The sequence below is a fragment of the Rhynchophorus ferrugineus genome, unplaced genomic scaffold (assembly GCF_030347505.1).
Source record: "Rhynchophorus ferrugineus isolate W39M unplaced genomic scaffold, kcgeb_rfMv2 rfM2, whole genome shotgun sequence".
Classification (NCBI taxonomy): domain Eukaryota; kingdom Metazoa; phylum Arthropoda; class Insecta; order Coleoptera; family Curculionidae; genus Rhynchophorus; species Rhynchophorus ferrugineus.
The window spans coordinates 59,182,376-59,199,655 of NW_027472581.1; positions in this window are offsets into that span (position 1 = coordinate 59,182,376).

A 17,280-nucleotide genomic window follows, 5' to 3' on the forward strand; every position below is an offset into this window, starting at 1 on the left:
GGCGTGCTAATTACATTGCCGATTGCCAAATTGCATTATCCCTTATAGTTTCCGAGATATGGGCAATCGAAATTTTACCCCTTAGACTCTGTTTCTAACTTGGGCCAAAATTGTAAAATGGTCTTATGAATTAGCGATTACGTTTAAATTCACATTCCAAGTAATATTCGGCGTGCTAATTACATTGCCGATTGCCAAATTGCATTATCTCTTATAGTTTCCGAGATATGGACTATCGAAATTTTACAATTTGGCTCTTCTAACTTGGGTCAAAATGGTAAAATGGTCTTATGAATTAGCGATTTTGTTCCAATTCACATCCCAAGTAATATTCGGCATGCTAATTACGTTGCCGATGGCCAAATTGCATTAACTCTTATATTTTCCGAGATATGGACTAACGAAATTTTACAATTTGGCTCTTCTTCTAACTTGGGCCAAAGTTGTAAAAGGACTTATGAATTAGCGATTTCGTTCCTATTCACATTCCAAGTTAGATCCGGCACGCTAATTACATTGCCGATTGCCAAATTGCATTATCTCTTACAGTTTCGGAGGTATGGCCAATCAAAATTTTACACCTTAGACTCTGTTTCTAACTTGGGCCAAAATTGTAAAATATTATTATGAATTAGCGATTTCGTTCCAATTCACATTCCAAGTAATATTCGGTATGCGAATTTCGTTGCCGATTGTCGAATTGCATTATCTCTTATAGTTTCCGAGATATGGACTAACGACAATTTACAATATATTGACTCTGCTTCTAACTTGGGCCAAAATTGTAAAAGGTCTTATGAATTAGCGATTTCGTTCCTATTCACATTCCATATTAGATCCGGCATGCTAATTACATTGCCGATTGCCAAATTGCATTATCTCTTACAGTTTCGGAGGTATGGCCAATCAAAAATTTACACCTTAGACTCTGTTTCTAACTTGGGCTAAAATTGTAAAATGGTCTTATGAATTAGCGATTTCGTTCCAATTCACATTCCAAGTAATATTCGGCATGCTGATTACATTACCTATTACCAAATTGCATTATCTCTTATAGTTTCCGAGATATGGGCAATCGAAATTTTACCACTTAGACTCTGTTTCTAACTTGGGCCAAAATTGTAAAATGGTCTTATAAATTAGCGATTTCGTTCCAATTCACATTCCAAGTAATATTCGGTATGCGAATTACGTTGCCGATTGTCAAATAGTGTTATCTCTTATAGTTTCCGAGATATGGACTATCGAAATTTTACAATTTGGCTCTTCTAACTTGGGTCAAAATTGTAAAATGGTCTTATGAATTAGCGATTTTGTTCCAATTCACATCCCAAGTAATATTCGGCATGCTAATTACGTTGCCGATGGCCAAATTGCATTAACTCTTATATTTTCCGAGATATGGACTAACGAAATTTTACAATTTGGCTCTTCTTCTAACTTGGGCCAAAGTTGTAAAAGGTCTTATGAATTAGCGATTTCGTTTCTATTCACATTCCAAGTTAGATCCGGCATGCTAATTACATTGCTGATTGTCAAGTTGCGTTATCTCTTATAGTTTCCGAGATATGGACTATAGAAATTTTACAATTTGGCTCTTCTAACTTGGGTCAAAATTGTAATATGGTCTTATGAATTAGCGATTTCGTTCCAATTCAAATTCCAAGTAATATTCGGCATGCTAATTACTTTGCCGATTGCCAAATTGCATTATCCCTTATAGTTTCCAAGATATGGGCTATCGAAATTGTACACCTTAGACTCTGTTTCTAGCTTGGGCCAAAATTGTAAAATGGTCTTATGAATTAGCGATTACGTTTAAATTCACATTCCAAGTAATATTCGGCGTGCTAATTACATTGCCGATTGCCAAATTGCATTATCCCTTATAGTTTCCGAGATATGGGCAATCGAAATTTTACCCCTTAGACTCTGTTTCTAACTTGGGCCAAAATTGTAAAATGGTCTTATGAATTAGCGATTACGTTTAAATTCACATTCCAAGTAATATTCGGCGTGCTAATTACATTGCCGATTGCCAAATTGCATTATCTCTTATAGTTTCCGAGATATGGACTATCGAAATTTTACAATTTGGCTCTTCTAACTTGGGTCAAAATGGTAAAATGGTCTTATGAATTAGCGATTTTGTTCCAATTCACATCCCAAGTAATATTCGGCATGCTAATTACGTTGCCGATGGCCAAATTGCATTAACTCTTATATTTTCCGAGATATGGACTAACGAAATTTTACAATTTGGCTCTTCTTCTAACTTGGGCCAAAGTTGTAAAAGGACTTATGAATTAGCGATTTCGTTCCTATTCACATTCCAAGTTAGATCCGGCACGCTAATTACATTGCCGATTGCCAAATTGCATTATCTCTTACAGTTTCGGAGGTATGGCCAATCAAAATTTTACACCTTAGACTCTGTTTCTAACTTGGGCCAAAATTGTAAAATATTATTATGAATTAGCGATTTCGTTCCAATTCACATTCCAAGTAATATTCGGTATGCGAATTTCGTTGCCGATTGTCGAATTGCATTATCTCTTATAGTTTCCGAGATATGGACTAACGACAATTTACAATATATTGACTCTGCTTCTAACTTGGGCCAAAATTGTAAAAGGTCTTATGAATTAGCGATTTCGTTCCTATTCACATTCCATATTAGATCCGGCATGCTAATTACATTGCCGATTGCCAAATTGCATTATCTCTTACAGTTTCGGAGGTATGGCCAATCAAAAATTTACACCTTAGACTCTGTTTCTAACTTGGGCTAAAATTGTAAAATGGTCTTATGAATTAGCGATTTCGTTCCAATTCACATTCCAAGTAATATTCGGCATGCAATTACGTTGCCTATTGCCAAATTGCATTATCTCTTATAGTTTCCTAGATATGGGCATTCGAAATTTTACACCTTAGACTCTGTTTCTAACTTGGGCCAATATTGTAAAATGGTCTTATGAATTAGCGATTTCGTTTAAATTCACATTCCAAGTAATATTCGGTGTGCTAATTACATTGCCGATTGCCAAATTGCATTATCTCTCATAGGTTCCAAGATATGGGCAATCGAAATTTTACACTTTAGACTCTGTTTCTAACTTGATCCAAAATTGTAAAATGGTCTTATGAATTAGCGATTACGTTTAAATTCACATTCCAAGTAATATTCGGCGTGCTAATTACATTGCCTATTGCCAAATTGCATCATCTCTTATAGTTTCCGAGATATGGCCAATCGAAATTTTACACCTTAGGCTATGTTTCTAACTTGGGTCAATATTGCATAATGGTCTTATGAATTAGCGACATCGTTCCAATTCACATTCCAAGTAATTTCCGGCATGCTAATTACGTTGCCGATTGTCAAATTGCGTTATCTCTTATAATTTCCGAGATATGGACTATCGAAATTTTACAATTTGTCCCTTCTTCTAACTTGGGTCAAAATAGTAAAATGGTCTTATGAATTAGCGATTTCGTTCCAATTCACATTCCAAGTAATATTCGGTATGCGAATTTCGTTGCCGATTGTGGAATTGCATTATCTCTTATAGTTTCCGAGATATGGGCAATCGAAATTTTACCACTTAGACTCTGTTTCTAACTTGGGCCAAAATTGTAAAATGGTCTTATAAATTAGCGATTTCGTTCCAATTCACATCCCAAGTAATATTCGGTATGCGAATTACGTTGCCGATTGTCAAATAGTGTTATCTCTTATAGTTTCCGAGATATGGACTATCGAAATTTTACAATTTGGCTCTTCTAACTTGGGTCAAAATTGTAAAATGGTCTTATGAATTAGCGATTTTGTTCCAATTCACATCCCAAGTAATATTCGGCATGCTAATTACGTTGCCGATGGCCAAATTGCATTAACTCTTATATTTTCCGAGATATGGACTAACGAAATTTTACAATTTGGCTCTTCTTCTAACTTGGGCCAAAGTTGTAAAAGGACTTATGAATTAGCGATTTCGTTCCTATTCACATTCCAAGTTAGATCCGGCACGCTAATTACATTGCCGATTGCCAAATTGCATTATCTCTTACAGTTTCGGAGGTATGGCCAATCAAAATTTTACACCTTAGACTCTGTTTCTAACTTGGGCCAAAATTGTAAAATATTATTATGAATTAGCGATTTCGTTCCAATTCACATTCCAAGTAATATTCGGTATGCGAATTTCGTTGCCGATTGTGGAATTGCATTATCTCTTATAGTTTCCGAGATATGGGCAATCGAAATTTTACCACTTAGACTCTGTTTCTAACTTGGGCCAAAATTGTAAAATGGTCTTATAAATTAGCGATTTCGTTCCAATTCACATTCCAAGTAATATTCGGTATGCGAATTACGTTGCCGATTGTCAAATAGTGTTATCTCTTATAGTTTCCGAGATATGGACTATCGAAATTTTACAATTTGGCTCTTCTAACTTGGGTCAAAATTGTAAAATGGTCTTATGAATTAGCGATTTTGTTCCAATTCACATCCCAAGTAATATTCGGCATGCTAATTACGTTGCCGATGGCCAAATTGCATTAACTCTTATATTTTCCGAGATATGGACTAACGAAATTTTACAATTTGGCTCTTCTTCTAACTTGGGCCAAAGTTGTAAAAGGACTTATGAATTAGCGATTTCGTTCCTATTCACATTCCAAGTTAGATCCGGCACGCTAATTACATTGCCGATTGCCAAATTGCATTATCTCTTACAGTTTCGGAGGTATGGCCAATCAAAATTTTACACCTTAGACTCTGTTTCTAACTTGGGCCAAAATTGTAAAATATCATTATGAATTAGCGATTTCGTTCCAATTCACATTCCAAGTAATATTCGGTATGCGAATTTCGTTGCCGATTGTCGAATTGCATTATCTCTTATAGTTTCCGAGATATGGACTAACGACAATTTACAATATATTGACTCTGCTTCTAACTTGGGCCAAAATTGTAAAAGGTCTTATGAATTAGCGATTTCGTTCCTATTCACATTCCATATTAGATTCGGCATGCTAATTACATTGCCGATTGCCAAATTGCATTATCTCTTACAGTTTCGGAGGTATGGCCAATCAAAAATTTACACCTTAGACTCTGTTTCTAACTTGGGCCAAAATTGTAAAATGGTCTTATGAATTAGCGATTTCGTTCCAATTCACATTCCAAGTAATATTCGGCATGCAATTACGTTGCCTATTGCCAAATTGCATTATCTCTTATAGTTTCCTAGATATGGGCATTCGAAATTTTACACCTTAGACTCTGTTTCTAACTTGGGCCAATATTGTAAAATGGTCTTATGAATTAGCGATTTCGTTTAAATTCACATTCCAAGTAATATTCGGTGTGCTAATTACATTGCCGATTGCCAAATTGCATTATCTCTCATAGGTTCCAAGATATGGGCAATCGAAATTTTACACTTTAGACTCTGTTTCTAACTTGATCCAAAATTGTAAAATGGTCTTATGAATTAGCGATTTCGTCCCAATTCACATTCCAAGTAATATTCGGTATGCGAATTACGTTGCTGATTGTCAAATAGTGTTATCTCTTATAGTTTCCAAGATATGGGCAATCGAAATTTTACCACTTAGACTCTGTTTCTAACTTGGGCCAAAATTGTAAAATGGTCTTATAAATTAGCGATTTCGTTCCAATTCACATTCCAAGTAATATTCGGTATGCGAATTACGTTGCTGATTGTCAAATAGTGTTATCTCTTATAGTTTCCAAGATATGGGCAATCGAAATTTTACACCTTAGACTCTGTTTCTAACTTGGGCCAAAATTGTAAAATGGTCTTATGAATTTACGATTTCGTTCTAAATCACATTCCAAATAATATTCCGCATGCTAATTACGTTGCCGATTGTCAAATAGTGTTATCTCTTATAGTTTCCGAGATATGGACTATCGAAATTTTACAATTTGGCTCTTCTAACTTGGGTCAAAATTGTAAAATGGTCTTATGAATTAGCGATTTCGTTCCAATTCACATTCCAAGTAATATTCGGCATGCTGATTACATTACCTATTACCAAATTGCATTATCTCTTATAGTTTCCGAGATATGGGCAATCGAAATTTGACACATTAGACTTTGTTTCTAACTTGGGCCAATATTGCAAAATGGTCTTATGAATTAGCGATATCGTTCCAATTCACATTCCAAGTAATTTTCGGCATGCTAATTACGTTGCCGATTGCCAAATTGCCTTAAATCTTATATTTTCCGAGATATGGACTATCGAAATTTTACAATTTGGCTCTTCTTCTAACTTGGGCCAAAGTTGTAAAAGGTCTTATGAATTAGCGATTTCGTTTCTATTCACATTCCAAGTTAGATCCGGCATGCTAATTACATTGCTGATTGTCAAGTTGCGTTATCTCTTATAGTTTCCGAGATATGGACTATAGAAATTTTACAATTTGGCTCTTCTAACTTGGGTCAAAATTGTAAAATGGTCTTATGAATTAGCGATTTCGTTCCAATTCACATTCCAAGTAATATTCGGCATGCTGATTACATTACCTATTACCAAACTGCATTATCTCTTATAGTTTCCGAGATATGGGCAATCGAAATTTTACACCTTAGACTATGTTTCTAACTTGGGTCAATATTGCATAATGGTCTTATGAATTAGCGACATCGTTCCAATTCACATTCCAAGTAATTTCCGGCATGCTAATTACGTTGCCGATTGTCAAATTGCGTTATCTCTTATAATTTCCGAGATATGGACTATCGAAATTTTACAATTTGTCCCTTCTTCTAACTTGGGTCAAAATTGTAAAATGGTCTTATGAATTAGCGATTTCGTTCCAATTCACATTCCAAGTAATATTCGGTATGCGAATTTCGTTGCCGATTGTGGAATTGCATTATCTCTTATAGTTTCCGAGATATGGGCAATCGAAATTTTACCACTTAGACTCTGTTTCTAACTTGGGCCAAAATTGTAAAATGGTCTTATAAATTAGCGATTTCGTTCCAATTCACATTCCAAGTAATATTCGGTATGCGAATTACGTTGCCGATTGTCAAATAGTGTTATCTCTTATAGTTTCCGAGATATGGACTATCGAAATATTACAATTTGGCTCTTCTAACTTGGGTCAAAATTGTAAAATGGTCTTATGAATTAGCGATTTTGTTCCAATTCACATCCCAAGTAATATTCGGCATGCTAATTACGTTGCCGATGGCCAAATTGCATTAACTCTTATATTTTCCGAGATATGGACTAACGAAATTTTACAATTTGGCTCTTCTTCTAACTTGGGCCAAAGTTGTAAAAGGACTTATGAATTAGCGATTTCGTCCCTATTCACATTCCAAGTTAGATCCGGCACGCTAATTACATTGCCGATTGCCAAATTGCATTATCTCTTACAGTTTCCGAGGTATGGCCAATCAAAATTTTACACCTTAGACTCTGTTTCTAACTTGGGCCAAAATTGTAAAATATTATTATGAATTAGCGATTTCGTTCCAATTCACATTCCAAGTAATATTCGGTATGCGAATTTCGTTGCCGATTGTCGAATTGCATTATCTCTTATAGTTTCCGAGATATGGACTAACGACAATTTACAATATATTGACTCTGCTTCTAACTTGGGCCAAAATTGTAAAAGGTCTTATGAATTAGCGATTTCGTTCCTATTCACATTCCATATTAGATTCGGCATGCTAATTACATTGCCGATTGCCAAATTGCATTATCTCTTACAGTTTCGGAGGTATGGCCAATCAAAAATTTACACCTTAGACTCTGTTTCTAACTTGGGCCAAAATTGTAAAATGGTCTTATGAATTAGCGATTTCGTTCCAATTCACATTCCAAGTAATATTCGGCATGCAATTACGTTGCCTATTGCCAAATTGCATTATCTCTTATAGTTTCCTAGATATGGGCATTCGAGATTTTACACCTTAGACTCTGTTTCTAACTTGGGCCAATATTGTAAAATGGTCTTATGAATTAGCGATTTCGTTTAAATTCACATTCCAAGTAATATTCGGTGTGCTAATTACATTGCCGATTGCCAAATTGCATTATCTCTCATAGGTTCCAAGATATGGGCAATCGAAATTTTACACTTTAGACTCTGTTTCTAACTTGATCCAAAATTGTAAAATGGTCTTATGAATTAGCGATTTCGTCCCAATTCACATTCCAAGTAATATTCGGTATGCGAATTACGTTGCTGATTGTCAAATAGTGTTATCTCTTATAGTTTCCAAGATATGGGCAATCGAAATTTTACCACTTAGACTCTGTTTCTAACTTGGGCCAAAATTGTAAAATGGTCTTATAAATTAGCGATTTCGTTCCAATTCACATTCCAAGTAATATTCGGTATGCGAATTACGTTGCTGATTGTCAAATAGTGTTATCTCTTATAGTTTCCAAGATATGGGCAATCGAAATTTCACACCTTAGACTCTGTTTCTAACTTGGGCCAAAATTGTAAAATGGTCTTATGAATTTACGATTTCGTTCTAAATCACATTCCAAATAATATTCCGCATGCTAATTACGTTGCCGATTGTCAAATAGTGTTATCTCTTATAGTTTCCGAGATATGGACTATCGAAATTTTACAATTTGGCTCTTCTAACTTGGGTCAAAATTGTAAAATGGTCTTATGAATTAGCGATTTCGTTCCAATTCACATTCCAAGTAATATTCGGCATGCTGATTACATTACCTATTACCAAATTGCATTATCTCTTATAGTTTCCGAGATATGGGCAATCGAAATTTTACCACTTAGACTCTGTTTCTAACTTGGGCCAAAATTGTAAAATGGTCTTATAAATTAGCGATTTCGTTCCAATTCACATTCCAAGTAATATTCGGTATGCGAATTACGTTGCCGATTGTCAAATAGTGTTATCTCTTATAGTTTCCGAGATATGGACTATCGAAATTTTACAATTTGGCTCTTCTAACTTGGGTCAAAATTGTAAAATGGTCTTATGAATTAGCGATTTTGTTCCAATTCACATCCCAAGTAATATTCGGCATGCTAATTACGTTGCCGATGGCCAAATTGCATTAACTCTTATATTTTCCGAGATATGGACTAACGAAATTTTACAATTTGGCTCTTCTTCTAACTTGGGCCAAAGTTGTAAAAGGACTTATGAATTAGCGATTTCGTTCCTATTCACATTCCAAGTTAGATCCGGCACGCTAATTACATTGCCGATTGCCAAATTGCATTATCTCTTACAGTTTCGGAGGTATGGCCAATCAAAATTTTACACCTTAGACTCTTTTTCTAACTTGGGCCAAAATTGTAAAATATCATTATGAATTAGCGATTTCGTTCCAATTCACATTCCAAGTAATATTCGGTATGCGAATTTCGTTGCCGATTGTCGAATTGCATTATCTCTTATAGTTTCCGAGATATGGACTAACGACAATTTACAATATATTGACTCTGCTTCTAACTTGGGCCAAAATTGTAAAAGGTCTTATGAATTAGCGATTTCGTTCCTATTCAGATTCCATATTAGATTCGGCATGCTAATTACATTGCCGATTGCCAAATTGCATTATCTCTTACAGTTTCGGAGGTATGGCCAATCAAAAATTTACACCTTAGACTCTGTTTCTAACTTGGGCCAAAATTGTAAAATGGTCTTATGAATTAGCGATTTCGTTCCAATTCACATTCCAAGTAATATTCGGCATGCAATTACGTTGCCTATTGCCAAATTGCATTATCTCTTATAGTTTCCTAGATATGGGCATTCGAAATTTTACACCTTAGACTCTGTTTCTAACTTGGGCCAATATTGTAAAATGGTCTTATGAATTAGCGATTTCGTTTAAATTCACATTCCAAGTAATATTCGGTGTGCTAATTACATTGCCGATTGCCAAATTGCATTATCTCTCATAGGTTCCAAGATATGGGCAATCGAAATTTTACACTTTAGACTCTGTTTCTAACTTGATCCAAAATTGTAAAATGGTCTTATGAATTAGCGATTTCGTCCCAATTCACATTCCAAGTAATATTCGGTATGCGAATTACGTTGCTGATTGTCAAATAGTGTTATCTCTTATAGTTTCCAAGATATGGGCAATCGAAATTTTACCACTTAGACTCTGTTTCTAACTTGGGCCAAAATTGTAAAATGGTCTTATAAATTAGCGATTTCGTTCCAATTCACATTCCAAGTAATATTCGGTATGCGAATTACGTTGCTGATTGTCAAATAGTGTTATCTCTTATAGTTTCCAAGATATGGGCAATCGAAATTTTACACCTTAGACTCTGTTTCTAACTTGGGCCAAAATTGTAAAATGGTCTTATGAATTTACGATTTCGTTCTAAATCACATTCCAAATAATATTCCGCATGCTAATTACGTTGCCGATTGTCAAATAGTGTTATCTCTTATAGTTTCCGAGATATGGACTATCGAAATTTTACAATTTGGCTCTTCTAACTTGGGTCAAAATTGTAAAATGGTCTTATGAATTAGCGATTTCGTTCCAATTCACATTCCAAGTAATATTCGGCATGCTGATTACATTACCTATTACCAAATTGCATTATCTCTTATAGTTTCCGAGATATGGGCAATCGAAATTTGACACATTAGACTTTGTTTCTAACTTGGGCCAATATTGCAAAATGGTCTTATGAATTAGCGATATCGTTCCAATTCACATTCCAAGTAATTTTCGGCATGCTAATTACGTTGCCGATTGCCAAATTGCCTTAAATCTTATATTTTCCGAGATATGGACTATCGAAATTTTACAATTTGGCTCTTCTTCTAACTTGGGCCAAAGTTGTAAAAGGTCTTATGAATTAGCGATTTCGTTTCTATTCACATTCCAAGTTAGATCCGGCATGCTAATTACATTGCTGATTGTCAAGTTGCGTTATCTCTTATAGTTTCCGAGATATGGACTATAGAAATTTTACAATTTGGCTCTTCTAACTTGGGTCAAAATTGTAAAATGGTCTTATGAATTAGCGATTTCGTTCCAATTCACATTCCAAGTAATATTCGGCATGCTGATTACATTACCTATTACCAAACTGCATTATCTCTTATAGTTTCCGAGATATGGACTATCGAAATATTACAATTTGGCTCTTCTAACTTGGGTCAAAATTGTAAAATGGTCTTATGAATTAGCGATTTTGTTCCAATTCACATCCCAAGTAATATTCGGCATGCTAATTACGTTGCCGATGGCCAAATTGCATTAACTCTTATATTTTCCGAGATATGGACTAACGAAATTTTACAATTTGGCTCTTCTTCTAACTTGGGCCAAAGTTGTAAAAGGACTTATGAATTAGCGATTTCGTCCCTATTCACATTCCAAGTTAGATCCGGCACGCTAATTAAATTGCCGATTGCCAAATTGCATTATCTCTTACAGTTTCCGAGGTATGGCCAATCAAAATTTTACACCTTAGACTCTGTTTCTAACTTGGGCCAAAATTGTAAAATATTATTATGAATTAGCGATTTCGTTCCAATTCACATTCCAAGTAATATTCGGTATGCGAATTTCGTTGCCGATTGTCGAATTGCATTATCTCTTATAGTTTCCGAGATATGGACTAACGACAATTTACAATATATTGACTCTGCTTCTAACTTGGGCCAAAATTGTAAAAGGTCTTATGAATTAGCGATTTCGTTCCTATTCACATTCCATATTAGATTCGGCATGCTAATTACATTGCCGATTGCCAAATTGCATTATCTCTTACAGTTTCGGAGGTATGGCCAATCAAAAATTTACACCTTAGACTCTGTTTCTAACTTGGGCCAAAATTGTAAAATGGTCTTATGAATTAGCGATTTCGTTCCAATTCACATTCCAAGTAATATTCGGCATGCAATTACGTTGCCTATTGCCAAATTGCATTATCTCTTATAGTTTCCTAGATATGGGCATTTGAGATTTTACACCTTAGACTCTGTTTCTAACTTGGGCCAATATTGTAAAATGGTCTTATGAATTAGCGATTTCGTTTAAATTCACATTCCAAGTAATATTCGGTGTGCTAATTACATTGCCGATTGCCAAATTGCATTATCTCTCATAGGTTCCAAGATATGGGCAATCGAAATTTTACACTTTAGACTCTGTTTCTAACTTGATCCAAAATTGTAAAATGGTCTTATGAATTAGCGATTTCGTCCCAATTCACATTCCAAGTAATATTCGGTATGCGAATTACGTTGCTGATTGTCAAATAGTGTTATCTCTTATAGTTTCCAAGATATGGGCAATCGAAATTTTACCACTTAGACTCTGTTTCTAACTTGGGCCAAAATTGTAAAATGGTCTTATAAATTAGCGATTTCGTTCCAATTCACATTCCAAGTAATATTCGGTATGCGAATTACGTTGCTGATTGTCAAATAGTGTTATCTCTTATAGTTTCCAAGATATGGGCAATCGAAATTTCACACCTTAGACTCTGTTTCTAACTTGGGCCAAAATTGTAAAATGGTCTTATGAATTTACGATTTCGTTCTAAATCACATTCCAAATAATATTCCGCATGCTAATTACGTTGCCGATTGTCAAATAGTGTTATCTCTTATAGTTTCCGAGATATGGACTATCGAAATTTTACAATTTGGCTCTTCTAACTTGGGTCAAAATTGTAAAATGGTCTTATGAATTAGCGATTTCGTTCCAATTCACATTCCAAGTAATATTCGGCATGCTGATTACATTACCTATTACCAAATTGCATTATCTCTTATAGTTTCCGAGATATGGGCAATCGAAATTTGACACATTAGACTTTGTTTCTAACTTGGGCCAATATTGCAAAATGGTCTTATGAATTAGCGATATCGTTCCAATTCACATTCCAAGTAATTTTCGGCATGCTAATTACGTTGCCGATTGCCAAATTGCCTTAAATCTTATATTTTCCGAGATATGGACTATCGAAATTTTACAATTTGGCTCTTCTTCTAACTTGGGCCAAAGTTGTAAAAGGTCTTATGAATTAGCGATTTCGTTCCTATTCACATTCCAAGTTAGATCCGGCATGCTAATTACATTGCTGATTGTCAAGTTGCGTTATCTCTTATAGTTTCCGAGATATGGACTATAGAAATTTTACAATTTGGCTCTTCTAACTTGGGTCAAAATTGTAAAATGGTCTTATGAATTAGCGATTTCGTTCCAATTCACATTCCAAGTAATATTCGGCATGCTGATTACATTACCTATTACCAAACTGCATTATCTCTTATAGTTTCCGAGATATGGGCAATCGAAATTTAACACCTTAGACTTTGTTTCTAACTTGGGCCAATATTGCAAAATGGTCTTATGAATTAGCGATATCGTTCCAATACACATTCCAAGTAATTTTCGGCATGCTAATTACGTTGCCGTTGTAAAATTGCGTTGTCTCTTATAGTTTTCGAGATATGGACTATCGAAATTTTACAATTTGGCTCTTCTTCTAACTTGGGTCAAAATTGAAAAGTGGTCTTATGAATTAGCGATTTCGTTCCAATTCACATTCCAAGTAATGTTCGGCATGCTGATTACATTGCCTATTGCCAAATAGCATTATCTCTTATAGTTTCCGAGATATGGGCAATCGAAATTTTACACCTTAGACTCTGTTTCTAACTTGGGTCAATATTGCAAAATGGTCTTATGAATTAGCAATTTCGTTTAAATTTAGATTCCAAGTAATATTCGGTATGCTAATTTCGTTGCCGATTGTCGAATTGCATTATCTCTTATAGTTTCCGAGATATGGGCAATCCAAATTTTACCCCTTACACTCTGTTTCTAACTTGGGTCAAAATTGTAAAATGGTCTTATGAATTAGCGATTTCGTTCCAATTCACATTCCAAGTAATTTCCGGCATGCTAATTACGTTGCCGATTGTCAAGTTGCGTTATCTCTTATTGTTTCCGAGATATGGACTATCGAAATTTTACAATTTGGCTCTTCTTCTAACTTGGGTCAAAATTGAAAAGTGGTCTTATGAATTAGCGATTTCGTTCCAATTCACATTCCAATTAATATTCGGCATGCTAATTACGTTGCTGATTGCCAAATTGCATTATCTCTTATAGTTTCCGAGATATGGGCAATCGAAATTTTACACCTTAGACTCTGTTTCTAACTTGGGCCAAAATTGTAATTTGGTCTTATGAATTAGCGATTTCGTTCTAAATCACATTCCAAATAATATTCCGCATACTAATTACGTTGCCGATTGTCAAATAGTGTTATCCCTTATATTTTCCGAGATATGGACTATCGAAATTTTACAACTTGGCTCTTCTTCTAACTTGGGTCAAAATTGTAAAATGGTCTTATGAATTAGCGATTTCGTTCCAATTCACATTCCAAGTAATATTCGGCGTGCTAATTACATTGCCGATTGCCAAATTGCATTACCTCTTATAGTTTCCGGGATATGGACTATCGAAATTTTACAATTTGGCTCTTCTTCTAACTTGGGTCAAAATTGTAAAATGGTCTTATGAATTAGCGATTTCGTTCCAATTCACATTCCAAGTAATATTCGGCATGCTGATTACATTGCCTATTGCCAAATTGCATTATCTCTTATAGTTTACGAGATATTGGTAATCGAAATTTTACACCTTATACTCTGTTTCTAACTTGGGCCAAAATTGTAAAATGGTTTTACGGATTAGCGATTTCGTTCCAATTCACATCCCAAGTAATATTCGGCATTCTAATTACGTTGCCGATTGCCAAATTGCCTTAACTCTTATATTTTCCGAGATATGGACTATCGAAATTTTACAATTTGGCTCTTCTTCTAACTTGGGCCAAAGTTGTAAAAGGTCTTATGAATTAGCGATTTCGTTCCTATTCACATTCCAAGTTAGATCCGGCATGCTAATTACATTGCTGATTGTCAAGTTGCGTTATCTCTTATAGTTTCCGAGATATGGACTATCGAAATTTTACAATTTGGCTCTTCTTCTAACTTGGGTCAAAATTGTAAAATGGTCTTATGAATTAGCGATTTTGTTCCAATTCACATCCCAAGTAATATTCGGCATGCTAATTACGTTGCCGATGGCCAAATTGCATTAACACTTATATTTTCCGAGATATGGACTAACGAAATTTTACAATTTGGCTCTTCTTCTAACTTGGGCCAAAGTTGTAAAAGGTCTTATGAATTAGCGATTTCGTTCCTATTCACATTCCAAGTTAGATCCGGCAAGCTAATTACATTGCCGATTGCCAAATTGCATTATCTCTTACAGTTTCGGAGGTATGGCCAATCAAAATTTTACACCTTAGACTCTGTTTCTAACTTGGGCCAAAATTGTAAAATATTATTATGAATTAGCGATTTCGTTCCAATTCACATTCCAAGTAATATTCGGTATGCGAATTTCGTTGCCGATTGTCGAATTGCATTATCTCTTATAGTTTCCGAGATATGGACTAACGACAATTTACAACATATTGACTCTGCTTCTAACTTGGGCCAAAATTGTAAAAGGTCTTATGAATTAGCGATTTCGTTCCTATTCACATTCCAAATTAGATCCGGACTGGTAATTTCATTGCCGATTGCCAAATTGCATTATCTCTTACAGTTTCGGAGGTATGGCCAATCAAAAATTTACACCTTAGACTCTGTTTCTAACTTGGGCCAAAATTGTAAAATATTCTTACGAATTAGCGATTTCGTTCCAATTCACATTCCAAGTAATATTCGGCATGCAATTACGTTGCCTATTGCCAAATTGCATTATCTCTTATAGTTTCCTAGATATGGGCATTCGAAATTTTACACCTTAGACTCTGTTTCTAACTTGGGCCAATATTGTAAAATGGTCTTATGAATTAGCGATTTCGTTTAAATTCACATTCCAAGTAATATTCGGTGTGCTAATTACATTGCCGATTGCCAAATTGCATTATCTCTCATAGGTTCCAAGATATGGGCAATCGAAATTTTACACCTTAGACTCTGTTTCTAACTTGATCCAAAATTGTAAAATGGTCTTATGAATTAGCGATTTCGTCCCAATTCACATTCCAAGTAATATTCGGTATGCTAATTACGTTGCTGATTGTCAAATAGTGTTATCTCTTATAGTTTCAAAGATATGGGCAATCGAAATTTTACACCTTAGACTCTGTTTCTAACTTGGGCCAATATTGTAAAATGGTCTTATGAATTTACGATTTCGTTATAAATCACATTCCAAATAATATTCCGCATGCTAATTACGTTGCCGATTGTCAAATAGTGTTATCTCTTATAGTTTCCGAGATATGGACTATCGAAATTTTACAATTTGGCTCTTCTTCTAACTTGGGTCAAAATTGTAAAATGGTCTTATGAATTAGCGATTTCGTTCCAATTCACATTCCAAGTAATATTCGGCATGCTGATTACATTACCTATTACCAAATTGCATTATCTCTTATAGTTTCCGAGATAAAGGCAATCGAAATTTGACACATTAGACTTTGTTTCTAACTTGGGCCAATATTGCAAAATGGTCTTATGAATTAGCGATATCGTTCCAATTCACATTCCAAGTAATTTTCGGCATGCTAATTACGTTGCCGTTGTAAAATTGCGTTGTCTCTTATAGTTTTCGAGATATGGACTATCGAAATTTTACAATTTGGCTCTTCTTCTAACTTGGGTCAAAATTGAAAAGTGGTCTTATGAATTAGCGATTTCGTTCCAATTCACATTCCAAGTAATGTTCGGCATGCTGATTACATTGCCTATTGCCAAATAGCATTATCTCTTATAGTTTCCGAGATATGGGCAATCGAAATTTTACACCTTAGACTCTGTTTCTAACTTGGGTCAATATTGCAAAATGGTCTTATGAATTAGCAATTTCGTTTAAATTTAGATTCCAAGTAATATTCGGTATGCTAATTTCGTTGCCGATTGTCGAATTGCATTATCTCTTATAGTTTCCGAGATATGGGCAATCCAAATTTTACCCCTTAGACTCTGTTTCTAACTTGGGCCAAAATTGTAAAATGGTCTTATGAATTAGCGATTTCGTTCCAATTCACATTCCAAGTAATCTTCGGCATGCTAATTACGTTGCCGATTGCCAAATTGCATTATCTCTTATAGTTTCCGAGATATGGGCAATCGAAATTTTACACCTTAGACTATGTTTCTAACTTGGGCCAAAATTGTAATTTGGTCTTATGAATTAGCGATTTCG